The sequence below is a fragment of the Vidua macroura genome, chromosome 2, assembly GCF_024509145.1.
Source record: "Vidua macroura isolate BioBank_ID:100142 chromosome 2, ASM2450914v1, whole genome shotgun sequence".
Lineage (NCBI taxonomy): Eukaryota > Metazoa > Chordata > Aves > Passeriformes > Viduidae > Vidua > Vidua macroura.
The window spans coordinates 84,725,909-84,737,698 of NC_071572.1; the positions used below are offsets into that span (position 1 = coordinate 84,725,909).

Here is an 11,790-nt window from a genome sequence, read left to right on the forward strand (position 1 = left end):
AAACTATTTAGAACAGATAATGAATATATATAAATAAATAAATAGAATCCTGAAAGTATACATACTTTAAATGCTCATCTTAATTTTCTTTTGCTTTTGTATCAGACACAAAAGGACAGATTCATATTTCTCGCTTGAATGACTTATTTTGTACTTCTATGGAAAAAAATAAAACAAGGCTTTCAAGGCAAAAATAAAGTTTGCATATCTCCTTTAAAACAGATTAGAAAAAGTGTCTGTTGTATAGACTATAGAGTTCACATCACCCACTACTCCACAGAATCAGTATGGATCATTGTGAACAAAAGCATTCAAGTGTGTTAAGAACACATGGTCATTAGAATAAGGGAATGTACAAAACATTCTAATCAAATCCTTAAGTAAAAAAGTAATGTAGCTGCTTCTTTTCATATGCATCTATAAGACAAAAACATATATAGAAAAGCTGGTTGCTTATCTATTATCAGCTGGAAAGGAACAGAAAAGCCAAAACCAAAAGCAGACATAATGAAATATTCAGGTATAAAATTTCTGAAGCCTTGTTTTATTAAAAAAATGCATCATAATCATGTCAGGAGTACAGCTTTGTTGTCAGTCACATCCCCATCTCTGTGGAGGTGAAGTGCCATGTGCTTTCATGTCTTCTTGCTCCCTTGCACATGCACACTTGACTTGCTGCAGCCCATGAGTTGCACAGTAATCGATGCTGCCTGGAAAAGGTAAGCAGGAGCATGAGTTGGAGTTTCCCAGCTGATTATCTCTCAGTTGCTAATGGTTTGGTAGGTCAGGCAACTGGACTTTTGTATGATTCAACCTGAGCCTTAAAGGGAGGTCACTGGATGCTATATTCCTCCTGCTGCTACCTCGTATCAGTAAGTTCTGCACTTCATTTCTGGAGCACGGTGCTTGATGCATCACACGTGACAGATGATTGCATTAGTGTCTACAACACATCAAGAGAATGAAGTGTAGGATGCACTGATAGAAATGGCAGCAGCTTTGGAGTATGTAGGCTTTTGATTCTCTATTACTTTGTGGCTTACTAAGATACTGATATGCAGGCTCAGAAAGGAATCACTTTATGCAGCTCAAAACCTCTTAAACTTTAAAATGGGTATTGTTTTTCTCTGTTGTGTTTTTTTTTTTGTTTGGATTTTGAGGGTTTTTTTTGGTTGGTTGGTTTTGACACAGTTATGTGTCCATCATAAAAGATTAAAAAAGTCTATGAAGATCAGAATCAGCTCTTTATTTAAAATTAAAACATTGTTTCATATTCACTTTTTAGATTTTCTTTTCATACAAATATTCTGAGTCATATAATGTACAACACTTTTTCTGTTTTCTATTGTGAAGAATTGAAACAAAATACAAAGCACTAAGCACCGTTTTTTTCTAAACGGCATATTTTTGAATTCCCAATACCTATAAAGATGAAAAGCCTAGTAACAAAGTCTCTTAGATTTTGTATCTACTTAGCCATTTGTGTCAAAAACCCTTTCATATGAGTTACTAGAACAGTTTTTAATTAAAGTTCAGTGACAAACCCACCATACATACTCCTCTTATACCTTTCTGCGCTCTGTATACTTATGCTTTTTGAAGTATACCCAATTTAAATGTTATGTTCCTGTCCCTCTAAAACAATTAGCTAGTTTTAGATGCTTTCAGGTTTCAGAACTTCTTGTTTTCATTGATTAAAAACTTACATTTCTGGAGTGAAACACAAGCACTGTTCAATACAGCATAAGCTATGCTCCATCCTGCACCATTCTATACATTACTCATCAGGGCACAACAGTGCACAGAAAATATAAGGCAGAAAGTGAAGGATGCATTTCTGTTGATAACATTTTGATGGAATACCAGCACTCAAAATAAAATATATACTCAGCTCAACAGTGACTCATACATTTGAAAGTGAATAGGAAATTTGTGTAGGCAGAAAGTAATGATCAATGTGAGAATTTTACAAGAGGAAGGAACTTTACTGTTAAGCCCCGCTTGAAGTCTGAAAAGGCTTTGAAAAGTTGTGTGCATTATGAAGTAAATTTTATTCTCCCACTTTTTTTGTTAATAGACAGGAAGGGTATTTGCTTTTTTCCAGTTTCAGGAATTCACAATTTCACCAAGTAGCAAGATAGCCAATCCTAGCAGGACAAATAGAAAATAAAATATTTATTCCCAGACTGTGGTCAGTTCGTGCAATGCTGATGGTCTGTGAAACTACACAAACAGATCACAGAACACCAAGAATTCCATGATTAAAGAGGAACTTGCAGGTGGCCCATCTGTGTACTGATTGTGATTCATAACAACAGCCTATGACCAGCACTATTCAGGCCAGAGCATATCAGAGGCCACTACACTGTGCTTTCACTTGGGTCTTGATTTCCCACTTAAGTTGACAGTATGCGCTCCTCTTTTCCTCAAAACACAGGAACAGGAAAGTTATCTGTTTTTCACCATCTTCTTAAGCATAAATTCCTGGTATGTATCTGTACCACCTCTGTATTCTGCATGAAATTTTGACAAGGCTGGGGGGTGCTTTGAGCAACCTGGCCTAGGGAAAGCTGTCCCTGCCCACTTCAGGGTGGTTGGAACTGGATGATCCCCAATGTCCCTTCCAGCCCAATCCATTCTATGATTCAAAAAAACACCTTCACACAAACCCAAAACCAAGCAAACAAGAAACAAAAAACAGCCAAACCAAAAACCCACAAAACAATGGAATAACCATTTCATAACACTAAAGATTCTGGATTTAGGATTCATATTTCAAGCTTTGATAAGAAAGCAGATGCCTTTTGAAAATTGACTATATGGAAGAACTGTCCAAATGCAAATGACTATACAAGCAAAAACCTATTGATGTTGGATTCTACTTTTCTGATTTCAGTGCACTGAACCTTTTTCTAGCCTAATAATAAATTAAGAGAAAAGGAGCAAAAAAATTTACTATTTATATGCACTTAGAAAAGTGGAGTCCTTAGCATTTTCCCCATCAGATAAAATCTACTTTAAAGAATAAAATTTCCATGTGTATTTTTCACTTTCACAGTTTTTCACTGGCATACAAAAATTCAGAGGTTAGAGAAAGAACATGGGGAAGGTTGATTCTGTGTGGCTGGGTTTAGATCTTGTCAAGTATAAAGGTGTTGTAACATAAAAATAGAGGACCCCGGAAAAATAATGTTTGAATTGGGGAAAGAGACATCTCTCTTCATTCTTTTATCCTGCCATGAAAATACAAATAAGAAGGTAAAACAGAACTATTTCCAGAACAAATGTCTCCCATAATATTTCCCACTCAGTTTAGTGGATAACTGTAGCCTGAGAATTGTTACTGGTGGTAGAATATCCACAAGACAGATCAACCTAGCAAGGAAAGGATAGAAGGGTTTCTTTGGTTCTTTACGTCTCATTGTGCAAAACATTAAAATTACAAAGAGAATTTTATCATGAGTTCAATGGTTTAAGTCCCTGCAAAAGCAAAAAAATTATTTGTTTTAAAAATCAAGATTTTCTTTGAAACAGAACATCTAGGACAAGGCAAAAGCCTATAATGGAGCCTGCTAATGTAAGTCCTAGGAATCAACCTCCCACTCAGAGCATGGACAGCCTCCAATCTAGATTTTGTTTCAAATTTACATCACAGTGAAGTACAGAATATCTTTGACCTGTCTTCGCAATTTGTTGCAGCTTTGACTACCCACATTGTCAATCTTTCTTCCTAAAATCTATTAATAATTTGCTGTGTTGTAGCTCATATACATAGCTGTAATATCCTTATGGTGCACTTTCAAGAAGAATCTGGCTCTACCTTTTCTGCACTTTGCTCCTGAATGTTTGAAACCAGCTTCCTTTAATTTTCTTTTTTCCATACTGATAAAACCAAGTCCCTTAGTCTTTCCTGCCTTTTCCTTGAATATCTTGTGTTCCAGACCCTTAAACAGCTCGGTGGCCCTTCACTGACTAATTCCTTTATTCCAGTATTTCTGGACTACTAGGGAGATCAAAATGGGAATAATACTTTGGATGCTGCATTCTTAGCGCCAAGTGAAGAAGAATGACTCTGGCCTATTGGGTACACTCTTTCTTACAGAGCTTATGTTCTTCATGTCTGCCAGGACACACTCCTGAATAAGGTTTCAGTTGGCCAGTAGGACATCTTTTTTGTTAAACAAGTTGCTAGCCAGTGTGTCTGCAGCATTTGCAGGATGTTGTGTTCAGCTTTGTTAAACTTCATAAAATCTCTGCCAGCTTCTCTCAGTTTGATACCATTTGAATATGGTATTGCATTTCATCCCATTTTACGGGCCAGCAACGAAGACATTAAACAACATCAGTCTCAATATCAGCCTTTAAAAATGACTAAGATTAATTTATTTTTCCCAACCTGAATGTTACGATACCCCACATCAGGACATACTGTGGCTGTGGTGGCTCTTCAAGATGAAAATAAAGACACAGACTGTAAACATATTATTTAATAAGAAATCATTGAATACATGCAGAGAAGTCATGCATTTGGTCTGTAATTTGTCCCTGCTATGTCAAATACAGATTTTTTTCAGTACTGTTCAACATCCTTCCACCAATAAGGAATTACAAACAACTTTTTAATCACTTGTTTCAGAAGTGTGATGTTTCAGTGTTCCATATGCCTCTTATTGACAGGGTTCAAGGACCTTAGTTGATATACTCAACCAAATGGAAGAGTTATCATTTCTTGAGAATGCTTACTTTTTAGCATATTCAAAGACAGTTATCCATATTGTATCCATATCCTAAGCATAAATAAACGTCTTGTACCTTTTACTGGTCATGAAGAAAAGGCAGCACAATAGTAAGTCTGAGCTAATAAATATCAACTAATATTGCCACAGGGATATCTCAGTTTGAGGGCAGAGTACTTTTTAGAATGTTATATATACATATGATTTATACAGTCATTACTGGTTAAACCACAATGTTCAATCATGGTTGATTTCCATCTTCATGTATTATGTTCAACACTTCACACTTCAGGCACAGGAGTTCTAATTAGAATTAGGAACACTTCCTCATGTGGGAAATTACTATAGTGTGTGAGAGGACACTCATGGCGCACTTATGTTGCTGTTGGTAAAATAAAGTGACTCCTCAGATGTAGAATAAGCTCCGAATATGAAAATATACTTTGTCAATATGACTGAAATTTCTCTAGAAAATTCTGTTGTATTAACTGTGCGACTTGTAAGGAGCAGTGTAGGTTTGACCTTAATGATACATTTCAACTTTACATATCCTGCTGGTTTTTTGTGTATGTGAATTTGTGCATATAGACACATATACCTGCATGTATATGCTTTATTCAGAGCAATATTGTATTGCTTAGTACTTGTAAAGTACTAAAAGATTTTGAAAAATACATTGTCAAATTACAAAGTGCCTTCAGCATGAAGTAGCATAGTGATAACAGTTGCAAGTCCAGGTCAAGTGGAAAATTTCCATTACTCCAGTATCTAAAATGTTTATAAAGTGAAGAAATTTTTAAAATTTATTTTAACTGAGGCTCAGGTAAGAAACTGTATTGTAATTATGAGAGTATTGAGCATTTTTTTCTCAGTTTGTTCAGAAAACACCACTTTGTTACATTTTGTGGCCTATTACATTGTTGTATCTGGTTAATTCAGTTATGTTTCATTACTCTATTGACATGGCAGAACATAATATTACTGGTACAACTGAATGTGTCAGATAAAAAATATGGTACAACAACCTGGGAAATTAAATCTTTTTTTTTCCTTTCATGTTAAAAAAAGGCAGAGATTTAATAAAGCTCTGAAAACAGTTAAAATTATATTTAAAACTTTAAATTTGTAATCTGTTACAGTTCATGTGCAAAACATTACATCTCCAGGCAAACACAGCATAAAAGTGCAGTCTCTACTTTGTTGTTAATAATGGAAATACTCACACAGACGCCTGGCAGGCTTCCCATGTTTGGGAATATGTGACTTAAATCTGATCCATTCACTATGTCCCTGTTCAACATCTACTGAAGTCATGCAGCTCCATGTGATTGCAAAGAGAAGAGAATTGCCACTTCACACAAAAATCTACCTCAGCTGCTTTCACTTCAAGGCAGATGTGCAGAACGAGCTGCACGCAAAATTTAAGAAAAATAAAGAAATTATATCACTGTTGGGAAAAAGTGATTTTAAGATAATGCTCAAAGGTGGTGCTATAACCTCAAGCAGTCGAAAAGCACCGGCTAGCACTGCCTTTGTGAGGCTGGCTCCACCACATGAACAGGCACTCCAGGGTTATGGCGCCTGTCTCCCCGACAGTGCTAATTGCTGTGATGTGGTTAACGCAGCTTTGATAGCTTCACGCTGAGAGGAAGTGAAGGGACGAGAGAAGGACCCTTTGCCTGTGAGCCTGAGAACTTTTATTCCCCTGTGCATGGTCGGAGCAAATCTCCCTCAGCGCAATGCAAAATAAATGCCGACAGACAAAGAACTTGCAACAGATTAAGTAGTGGGTGGGCGGGCAGGGGTGGAAACCTGGTTTGCCCTATAGGGAGTGACATGGATTTTAACAACCTATGGGAACATAACAGAGGTGGGTACAATGTTCTGGGACAAATAGAAGTGCAAAGGTGAGGTGATTGATGCAGAACTTTCATGAAGAAGCAGGGAGTGGTTACAAGATTGACACTCCAACAAGGAGTGGCAACCCCTGACTGACAGAACCATGTAAGGAGAAAACTGTGTAAGGTGAGAAGATTGACATGTCTGCGTGACAAGAGCTCCCATGGTAAACAACTTGGAGCAAACCACTGTGAGGGAAAAGTAGGGGAGTACAAGGAACCAACCTAACTAACATTAATAAAATCCCTGACTAAATCAACCCAACCTACAACAGGCTCTTTGTCCTTTATCTTCAGGAAAAGTTGAAGAATTGCAGACACATGGGAGATGGTGAATTACTTTCTTCATGGCAGCACAACAAAGACTAAAACAAAAAATGTTTTATTCAGTACATAATATTTTAGTTCCATGGAAATCGGCTTTTGGAAACTTTCTGCTTTTTCTTCCTTTCTGGCTATTGGTAGATTTCTGACAGACAAGCAAAAATTATGCTCATGGCAGAAACACTTAATACAATAAATGTGCAAGAAGAGTAATGTACCAAAGGTGGCAGAGTCATGGTTACAACATGGTTGCATTTTCTTGTGTGACTGTAAAATGACATTATATATGTGGGACTCTAGGAGGACAACAATGCTGAAAACCTGCTGTCTCTAGTCTCATTCAGGATAAATCTCTAAACTAAGATAATGTTGACCTCAAAAATGTGCCTCAGCAATGTTTTTACTGTATTTACTAACACTGTCCTAATCAGATCTTCATAGCTAGCGCTTTGGAAGCTAGTTAAACAGTAGAAATTCAGCCAGGATTCTTTTTTTCATTTCAGTTCTACGTATTGTACTGAGTTGATGTTTTTATTTTTCTTCATAAAGACACTCTAGTATTTGCAATTTTCTCTCAATCTTTTCTTTTTGGAAGCAAGCAAACAACAAACCTTGAATATTTTACCAAACAGTGAACAAATTCATTTTTCTAGTGAACAGTCTTCAACAAGACTTGGCTTTCTTTTGCTTTACTATATTGAAACCAGTGTTGGAGTTGCAACCAACACTGGGGTTTTGCTGGAGCCACAGACTCCTCATGAACAAATCTTCTTCCCAAGTTATTAATTTGTATTTGTCAGCAATCCTACTGACCTTGAGACAACTTCTTGCCTGGGATTCATCTTGTGGAGTTTATATTGTCAAAATTGTGTTTTAATATGGATGTCATTAAAAAATAAAACTTTGGAGAACATGATTCTTTCATAAATGCCAAGGTAACTTTAGTTGAAAGATATTGTCTGTAAGATGTAACACCACTCTTGAAGATTTTTGTCTCAATAAGTTAGTAGCATGAGCCAAGTGCTGTGAAGATAACAGGACAGTATATTCCAAAAAGACAGTGAAAATATACAGCAAAATTTGTTGTATGATTTGCCAGTATGGTATTTTCAATAAAACTGTGAAACATGATCCAAGGTTCATACTAATTTATTTGTGTCTCATGGGCAGAGATACTAACTTCACTTTCTAAAAAGTGTGTTTATTGAGAATACAGCAGCCAAAAATATATAGTCACACACTAAATGCTGGTGTATTAACTGTAATAATTATAATATTATAAAAATCACAAGGTTAATTGGATTTCAAGACCATTATTTTGAACTGATTTCTTTGTGTCAGGTTATCTATAATCCAACTATGCTGTGGAGGAGCAAAAAGAAAGGTAACTAAATTATAAAAAAGGTGCTATATTAGCTAAAGAGTCAAATCTGAACTGTTATTTGGCAACAATATTCATGCTATTTAAGATGGGTTATGAAGACACTGCTCAATAGGAAGATTATATTACTGACTACCTGTATATGTCACTACTTATGTTAAAAGCAGGGATATAATGAATTTAAAAAATCCCATGTAAACATACTATTCTAGAAAGTCACATAAGGACTCTGGAGCTTTAAGTTGGTTTATGGTAAGTATACAGATGCAAAAAGCTTTTAATGAACTGATAATGTCCTTGTGACCAATGATTAATAAAGGAACAAGAAAGAAAATGTATCTGCAACTTCCACAAATGCTATGCACTCAACACATCTAGAAGCAGAATACTAAGAAGCAATGGATGGTACCTGTAAAACAGACTGAGCAAAGTGATACAGGGATTCATACCCAGAAAATAAAATAAGGGTAGGTAGCCTTGTGAAGCAGGTCTAGACCACAAAAGCAATAACACTCTCTGACTATCTCTAGGCTCTCCTGCTCTTTTACATAAAACTTTAACAACTGAACCACAAAACTGTTTTTTGAAGTGAAATTTTAAATATTAGTAGCTGCAGATGAGGTTTGGAAAGATTAGACCTAAATTAATTGAGGAACAAAATATTCTTTGGTTTTAAATCTGAGGGTTTTAATCCATATAAACCCTGTAAAAAATTTCACCTTTTGGCACTCTTTTGATCTAAAAAATGACTGTGCTTACGGAGTTTACTGTAGTCCGGCTCAACCCACAGTGAATTCAGTTCTTATCTCAGTACTCTCCTTCTCCTCTACCTAGTATAAAAAGTCCACATCAAACACATACAGTGTAAATGCTAGGTTAGAACACTCTTTTATTCCCTGTGACTTACAAAAAAGGGAAGCATTCTGATGCTATGACCTGCTTCTGAAGGTGAGGGTAACTGAGGTTCTTATTAATAGATCCCTTGGGGTAGATTAGAGTGAAACAACACTGAATAAATGGTCTTGATTTATATATGGCAGGTTTATTTCGGAACAATTTGGTTTGGAAAGGAGGTATGTAGTCATTTTGGTTATTATCTAAAGAGATATAGCAATTTAAAAATGCAAAAATATTGCTTAAGAAAATACATAGAGAAAAGAAAGAGAAAAGAAAGGACAAGAGCACATAGTGGTGAGGAAAGATATCACCATCCATGGATCCAGGGAAAAGATGCAATTGTTACAATTTCAGTGCCTGTTGGTTGAGGTGATGGTCACAATCTTGACCCATCAGGGTTGGGGAAAGACAACAAAACACAAAGTTCAATGGCTTATACATGCTCAAGTTCAGGTGGGAATGCCCAGCAATGTCCAAAAGTGGGGAAAGATGTACTCTGTTTGTGGATCATCCACGGTCCTCTGGTGGAAGGCTCTAGAAACGAGTCTAGGGGCACTTAGGGGTCTTTTATGGGTTATGAATCCTTCTAAGACATGACAGCTGCCTCCCATGTCAGTGTAGCTTCTCATGTCAGTATGCCCCATCAGAGGGATTAACACCTTCAGGCCTACACATGAATGTAAATGTTCTGATCCTTCCCCTGGAGGGGTAACTTTTACACAGGAGGCATTTATGTAAGGACAGACATTGGCATGATAAAAAAACATTATCCCACCTCTTCAGGATCCTCTTCTTATGGTTCCCTATCTAGCTAAAATGCCAGCTTGTTGCTAAACAAAGGCTGATTTGGAATGGTCATCCTCTGGTGGCTGGTGTGCATCCCCTCCTCCCTGGGCCATTCTTATGCAGATCTCATAATAAGGTCTCAACATCACACACAAAAAACTCTACTCCTTCTCTTGGGCTGGGGTCTGCAAACCTGGCCCCGCCAAAGCACCCTCTGCTTTTGTTAAATTAGGGAGCTGGGAGCAGAATTCCTGTCTCCTGTTCCCTCACAAGGGTGCTGGAATGAGTTACAGGAAATGTCCAGCCTCTTCAGAACTTCATAGCACCACCCCACTGTGAATGTCTCAGTCAATTTTGAATCAGTGGTACGAGGCTCTTAATAAACAAAGCTTGACACTTTCATTCACATATTGGCTATTGTAAAGTATTTGTCAGATGTCCTGTGAAAAGGATTTCAGGGCTGTATATTGTTTGCATTGTGCTTTTGCTGATCGGTTCTGATAAATTCTGATTACCTGTGTGATCTGCTTTTGTCTCTTGACTCTTCTGACATAAATGGTGGTTTTTGTGTTATGAAATACAAAAAATAGTCATACTCAAATTCTAGTCTTCAGAGAAGTCTGCAATAACAATCAGCCTGTTTAGGAAGAAGAAAGTCCTAAGTGCTGAAATATTTGGAATTACACATCATGACGTTAGTCCAAGATATTGTAGATTACAAATCAGATATTTTACTGGCAGTAGGTAGGTCTTATTTACCTAAGTAAGGAATTTTTAATATTGTATGTGTGAAAAAAAATTATAATATTAATTATTTTTGTACCACTACATGTATTTCACCTAGTGTTATTTCCTGGAAAAAAAAAAAAATTAGGATGTTAGAGAAAGGCCAGCAATGGGATGAGAAAAATAGATGCTGTACTGTCAAGCACCTAAAATGAGAAATTCCAAGTTCCTCTTTCTGAAGCACTAACCCTTTACCTAGGAGTAGATTTTGCATTCTTAATATTGGAAGAGAAGAAAGTTTAAACTTGTGGTAGTGAAACAATGACACAATTTCAAAGTTGTTTCAGATATGGTTTAATACTATTTCAGGGATTGAACACCTGCCTATTCAAACTTGTAGTACTAATCTACCTGTCAAAATTGTATGAAACTATTGAGATCTTCAACAAAGAAATACAATCTTTTTTTTTTTTTTTTCCTTGGGTTAAATGCACTGTGAAATTTATGAGGTGTGCAAAATTTTGCATTACAAGCATTATAATCCAACAAAGACATTTCATGTACAGCTCTATTTGAAGTAGATAATAGCATCTGCCATGATATACACTGCTGAAGAGAATTATATTCTTTTAAATAACAGGAAGAAAATTAATTTTCCTGCCTAAAAGAGTTTTGGGGAAACATAAATGACACTTCATCATGTTTGGTTGTATTTTTTTATGTAATTCAAACATCTTAACAACTAAAATCTGGTCTAGGATTTTTTTATGTACATTTTTAGGTGATTTTATTCCCATTAGAGATACCTGGCAATCACAGAAGAGTGTTTTCTAAAAATCCTTGTGAAAACATGCATTTAAATTTAAAAATAAAATCAAGATTCTCATGTGATTTCACTCTAAATTTTAGAGTATAAGTTTGTTATGACAATTTATAGCTTCAGAAGTCCAAAGCCAAATAGAGATCTCCAAAATTATTATTTAATATCTATTTTCCATTGTTTGCATTTCAGTTTACATTCTTTAGATTTCTGTAGCCTGAA

The 11,790-nt window shown here is 36.1% G+C and overlaps 1 long non-coding RNA gene across 1 annotated transcript; it reads right to left on the minus strand.

Annotated features, from left to right (window-relative positions):
- Positions 1-547: 547 nt before the first annotated feature.
- On the minus strand, positions 548-10,076 carry LOC128804382 (uncharacterized). The gene is made up of 3 exons (XR_008436041.1): positions 10,012-10,076; positions 5,960-6,144; positions 548-710 (listed from the first exon to the last, which is right to left on the minus strand). It is a non-coding gene; the product is annotated as an uncharacterized LOC128804382 (long non-coding RNA).
- Between the last annotated feature and the right edge of the window lie 1,714 nt (positions 10,077-11,790).